Source organism: Corvus moneduloides, chromosome 2, assembly GCF_009650955.1.
Source record: "Corvus moneduloides isolate bCorMon1 chromosome 2, bCorMon1.pri, whole genome shotgun sequence".
NCBI classification, from domain to species: domain Eukaryota; kingdom Metazoa; phylum Chordata; class Aves; order Passeriformes; family Corvidae; genus Corvus; species Corvus moneduloides.
Window position 1 is genome coordinate 85,927,352 of NC_045477.1, and position 6,557 is coordinate 85,933,908.

The 6,557-nt window shown below is 38.1% G+C and overlaps 1 long non-coding RNA gene across 1 annotated transcript in view; it reads left to right on the forward strand.

The window, feature by feature from the left end:
* Window positions 1–5,378, forward strand: part of LOC116436595 — a 32,084-nt gene extending 26,706 nt beyond the window's left edge. The window contains exon 3 of the long non-coding RNA XR_004237042.1: window positions 4,442–5,378. This is a non-coding gene — a long non-coding RNA (uncharacterized LOC116436595). The remainder of the gene's footprint in view (window positions 1–4,441) is intronic.
* Window positions 5,379–6,557: the final 1,179 nt, after the last annotated feature.

A 6,557-nucleotide genomic window follows, 5' to 3' on the forward strand; every position in this document is an offset into this window, starting at 1 on the left:
AAAACCAGTGTTGATTTTATGTAGATGCCTTGTGCTATTGCTGAGCAGCACTTGCACGTGTCAAAGCCTTTTCTGCTTCTCACCCTCCTCACCCACTTTCCTGGACATGGCTGAACACCTGCTCGCCCATGGGAGGCAGTGAATTAATTCCTTGTTTTGCTTTGTGTGCATGCACGGCTTTCCCTATTAAACTGTCTTTATCTCAATCCATGAGTCTTCTCACTTTTTCAATTCTCTCCCCCATCCCACCGGGGGCAGTGAGTGAGCAGCTGAGTGGGGCTGAGCTGCCAGCTGGGGTTATACCATGATAAAAGGTACACCTGTCATTATGGATTCTTTGGATATGTTATCCTTAGTAACGTATCTTCGTTCAGCATGGCAAGAATTGGTATACAGCACCTGAAAACCAGTAGCACCACTCCACTGCTGATGGAAGTAAAGACCAAAGTAGTGTGAGTCAGCCTCCCCAACGAACAATTGTCTTTCTTCAGAAGCCCAAATTATTTTGTGTTATTTACAGCACAAGAATGGCTACCGAATTCAAAGAAAGTTTAGCAAATCATTCCCACATCAGAGAGAAACCATGCTGTGGTTATACTACATGAATTATTGTTACCCCAAGCCAGCCTTGTATCTGCACTGCACTATCACTCAAAAGAATCACTTCTAAACAAAAGCAATTCCTTCAGCTCCATCTGCCAGCCCTGGAATCAAGAGGGTTAAAAAAGCTATAATCTATTTCTACCAAGTGAATAGAAAATTAGGATCATTCACTTTTTTTCTCCCTCATGCATCCCTAAGAAAAAAATTATTTCACTGGAAATTATGATTTCATCAGCTGAACTGAAAATCAAGAAATAGACCACTTTAAATATTCACACCACCTTGATTAAAGCAGGTGTCTCCAAGCTCTATTATTGCAAAGTGATTGTCAGAATTTCCATTGTAAATCTCTTCTCTCCTTTTCACTGGTTTTATACTTATGCCTTGGCTACAAGAGCACATTCCAAGCTGGAATTTAGGCTGGCTGATTATTAAAAAGAAGAGAATTTTCCTTTACAAATTCTATTAAAAGAATTATAGGATTAATAAAATGTTGACTTTTCAGTATGGGGGAAAGGCAGGGTTTGTTTTTTTTTTTACACATACTGGTCCAAAACAGTAACCACAATCTGGTAGAGAAAGCAGAGCTGAAAAATTGACACATTTCCCCAGATGGCAAAGGAATTCTCTGAGCTAGCAACCCGTTATCCTACTTTAATCTGCTTCATTCCTTTCAACTTCTGGAATGGAACAAACAGTATGGGACAGGAAGGGATGTAGTTATTCTGATTACAGAAATCAGAGGCCTCACGATCATACCATTCCTAGTCTTTTATTATGTTTATTCTCCTGGTAGCCTGTGAAGTACAGAAATGCTTTTGTTCATTTCATAGATAAGAAACAAACATAAGAGATTTTCACCTAATAAACTGAAGGTTAAACATCAAGACAGCACCCACTTCTTGTGCTCAGTGTTTAGGTTATGTTCCAGCTAATAAAATCAATTGTCCCAAGACACATACCCAGAGACATATCTAGGCACTGAATATAGACTGTAAATGCTGTTAAGTGAGAACCAGCATCACAGCACCCAGTGACACGTTTTTGGCCTGTGCCTGGGCATGGCTCAGGAGTTAGCATTGGCCAGAGACAATTCCTAGCAGGAGAGAAAGAAGAGTTTAATAGCACTGGCATTAGCTGTTCCCTGTCAGCTGGCCAGAGAACAGTCCCAGACATGTTTCATTTACTACTGCAGAAGTAGCCAAAATGGTCAGCACCGGCTACTACAGTGCATGGGAGCCATGGCTTTGTGCTGAATTACGTCTGTGTTAGCAGCAGCCTTTCTCAGATTTCTCAGAACCCCTCTCAACCCATCATATTCCTCAGCGTTTCACTGTGGCTGAGAGTGTGGTCTTTACTCCTTTTCCATCTATATTAAGGCTCTATTGATTCTACTGATCACCAGTGTAGCAGCAATTTTTAGCGAAACTATGATAAGTGAAAATTCATGTGTATTGATACATGGGAGGAGGAATGTAACTGCTCAAAGGAATTGGCAAATAAGACCCAGACTGCTTTTTCTGTGCACTCTCTGTAACAACCTTTCATAAGTATTTTATTCTCTTTTAGTAAAGATTCAGTGTTACAGGTCCATAAAATGAAAACATGTGTTCTCTTTAATATGCATTCAGAGTGAAAATCGCTTCACTCACATAAAATCTGATAATTGGACGTTATATAGGGAAAGTCTGAAAAAAGAAATGAAGTATCCTGTGAAGTGGCACTAAAGATGTTTCGCAATCCTAACAGCAGCCACAAAAATGTCTAAGCCATCATCCCCCACTGGTTTGAGTAAGCACTACGTTTTCCTTACATCTGCATGTAAAACCTTTTAGGACACAAACCTACAGCTGACTGAAATAAGAAAGAAAAAAAAGTAGTGTAAGAGTCTATCATTAATAAAATCCACTGCTCATTCTTTAGTTTGAAAATTATATTCAAAGGGTGATTTTAATTATTAAGCTTGCATGTGATTAAGTGGCGTTGGTGACATTGATTTAAATATAGTTTGCTGTTCAATCCTTTTTAAAGATCTGCTTTCACACAGGAGGGAGATGAACTTCAGCTTCCTAAAATACTAGCTGCACACAGAAGGCTTCCCTTCCTCCCACAATCTCCACAAGAGCTGGATTATTTAACACTGGCCCCAACTGCAGGCATCAGAAAGGGATTTTTTTGGTTTTATTCTGAATTCTGTGTACTCTTGGTAATATACATTTCATTTAAGCTTTAGCATCCCAACCTACAGACCAGTCAACACTGATGGGAGGCTTTTATCATTCTAAAGAGGTTGAGCCTAACACTGCCTCAAAGACAGCTTTCAAAAGGAACAGAATGAAAGTGATGTCAAATTCAAGCCCACAATTGGCTCCAGAAGACCGCTGAGTTTTTTTCTTCTGCCCTCTAAGGTATATAACAAGTAGTATGAAAGTGCCTTAATGTTTAAAACACTAATTTGTTTCAAACTACAGCTTTGAAAGTACAGGGCTGCAGTTTCTATAATGTCATTGAATTCTCTTTATGATACCATTGTGGAAATATTGATGCAGCAATAACTCTCACTAGGATTACATTCTGGCGAGAAGCAAAGCAAAATGCCTGAAGTGATCCCACTGTGTGTTAATCACATAGTTAATTTGTTAAATTTGCATTTCATTTGTTTCTGTAGCTTGGCAGAAATTTTATTGATAAGAAATTTTCTTATTGTTTTGTTTTGGGTTTATGTGTTGGTTTTTTCTCCTTTGTCTTCCAAGAGATTCTGCAGTGATCAATCTATTTTCTGTTCATGACTGTCATAATTACTGACTGAGAATGTAGCTGAGTAAGAAGAGTTAATGATAGGGCATAGTCTTTTGTGTAGTCTCTTGTGTAATTGTTGCTTTTCTGAGTTCGTAGGTTGCATGCAATTTGCTTTGGTTTTGATCTTATTTTCTTGTGAAATTGCTTTAAGATAAGCCTTTCAATGGTTGGGGGGGGGGGTAAGTCTTTCTTCTTTGTTTGATTAATTTTCATCCTCTTGATTTCCTTATGTTCCTTTAGAGCAAATGATTGGGGTGAGAAGTCTAATATGGGGCCAGGTAGAGAATCCGGCTCTCCTGCTCCCCCCAGCTGTTGAAGAAAAATTGCAGTAGTAATTCAACGGCATCAACTCTGAAACGTACCTGGCACTTCTCTGGCCAGACACCTCACTGAATTAAAACCCATCTCTTTTGAAAAAGAAAAATATTTGCATCAGGACTTAGACACACAGAAACGACAAAAAATCCTGGGTAGCAACAGCTTCAACCCCATGTCTAACCCAGAATAATACATCACTCCATAGGAGAAACTAAAGTTACACCAAACATTTCTCACACAGCTTGCAGCTCACTGGAGCCACGCATGAGCATATCCTTGGCTGGATCACAGTCCATATAAAACACGGGGTGTTGCAAAATGCCTTAGAGTAACAGAAGAGAAGAACTCATGCATGAAATAGCATTGACACTAACTGATTAGATTTCATAGAAAGTATCACTAAATGTCCTACAGAACAGAAAGTCCTTGCTTACGCATATGGGATTCCTATGGAAATATGTATTGCTTATTACCCTTCACTTCACCTAAAGGATCCATACTGCATTTTGTTTTGCCTTAAAACTGCAGCTGTTTTTCAGAGACAACTCCAAAAGACGGCACTATATAATGAATCACCCCTCCGGTACGGAGTTTTGATTGGAGTAAGATCTTGGGACAAGCATTTATCAGAGCAGGAAAGGGAAAATAAGTTGCAACAACAGACCCAGTGTCACCGGGTCTCATAGAGACTTCTGATTTTTCTCTTTTTTTTTCTCTACAGGAGCAGTCACATACCCATGAACGTTTTTCCAGACAAACTGAGATAGCAATTGCCTCCCTGTTTCATGTTGACTACAGGAATCTTCTTTGGATAAACACAGGGTTTCATCTTTCACTTGTTCCAGACTTCTCTTGCAATTATTTTCACTACTTCAGTCACTGATATTCCTTCTGACACTGACTAATGCATCAGCAAGCTCAGTTTCCATAAGCACAACTGTATTCCCAAGCAAAACTCTGTTCCACTATAGAAGCCTGGAGATAATTTTACCACTCACTACTGTGTCTGGGAAGGTAGAAACTGTCAAACTCAAGTCAATATTCAATGCTGTGGCATCTCTCCCACAAGAGTATTGAAAATGAGGAAAACTATAGAGAAAAGAGGAAGAAAAGAAGTCCATCTATGTGTCTATGGCATTCCTTTATTCACAGGTATGACACATGCCTGCAGGAGATACTAGATGCTAAGAGAAATCCATTAAGACCTTTCAGCAATTGGAAAGGAGATTTAGGTGCACAGCAAAAGTGTGCCAGAGGCCCATGGGAGGGGATAGTGGAATAATAAAGCGGTATTCTGGGTTCAGCAGTAGCTGGGGTTCAGTCTAGCTGTTAGCATCAATGCTGATTGGTATCAATACAACTTTCAAAGTCTGATGCCACATTTTACTGCAATACAGATATAGTGATTGTAGTATCACTGGTGTGTAATCCCTTTTGTCCACATCCAGATTCAAACCAGGAATAAAGTTCTCTCTAACCTGGGCTGTGACATAGATCCCTGTCCAAAGTCACAGAAACAAGTTCTGAAGCTAAGATGCCAAATTCAGAACTGCAGTCTGGCTAGAACTTAAGTTGATGGAATAATTCAGACAGAACGCATCTAATCAATCAAATGATTAAAGAAAGGTCAATCCAAAAAAACACAAACAAAAAACACTACCTATCAGTCCAGTCACAGACAATTGTATGAAAGGGTCCAAAAAGGTTCAGTATTCTTGATTTTTGAATGCAAAATATAAAAAGATTAAAAAAAAAAAAAATTCCACATTTTGTTGTATTGCCCCAAAAGCAACAAAGCGTGATTATTTTAATCTTTTGTTATTATCAGAACTACCCAAAAGAATAAAACAAGAGAAGAAACTCTTTGTCCATGTTCATAGAAAATATGATTAAAGAAGGATTTTTAAAATAAATCATTAGAAAGATGTCACATTTTAGTCTACACTGGAAAATGTCCTACAATATCAATAGTAACCCTATTATTACGATCACTCTGTAATGAAGGATGTGCTAAACCAGTATATTGGGAGAAAAAGTGTCCACTACTTGTAAACTCATATCTGTTGTACATAGAAGAAAATGCCCTAAAGAAAACTCCTAAAACATAGTTAATTAACATATAAACCACAAATGTCAGAGTGTCATAAATATTCAAGTAGTGATGGATAGTGGGATAAACCCTGAGTGCATGCCATAAGTTTTTTATCTCCATAGCTATCTTGAGTTGGATATTTACAGTAAATTACAGCTGCACATGCTTTACTCCAGAGCCATATGTTTTATTATTCAACCAGATGTAAGCCATAAAACTGTTTTATCTATTTTGCGGTTCAGCGTAGTACTAATAAAATAAACTACAAATACCTGACTTATAGCTTTGCTGGCATTTTTGCACTCCAGTGAAGTGCAGTGCAAATGCCTCATGCAGTGAAAGTGATCTAAGAAAATCATATGTTCTTCCCATTTCTTATACTTGCATAAGGACCTTAAATATTTGAATGAACAGTGTTGAGCTATAACTTGTTCTTTTATTGTTTTTTATCACATGGGCTATCACCATCACTGATAATTCATTTTTGTTTCCTGCAGATTGGACAGAACTTTCTAAGGCGCCTGCACTCTGTCTTGGCATCTACATCATTGATTTTCCTTAAGCACTTCAGTGTCGCATCAAATTACTAGAATAGACATACATCCTAGGAAGGACAAACTTATATATAAAAAAGATAACGTTGTAATTAACAAGACATTCCTCTGTCATTCTTTTTTTTTTTTTTTTTCCATCTATCATATTAAACCTTGGACACAAGAATCAGAAAGTATGAATTTATCTTGCC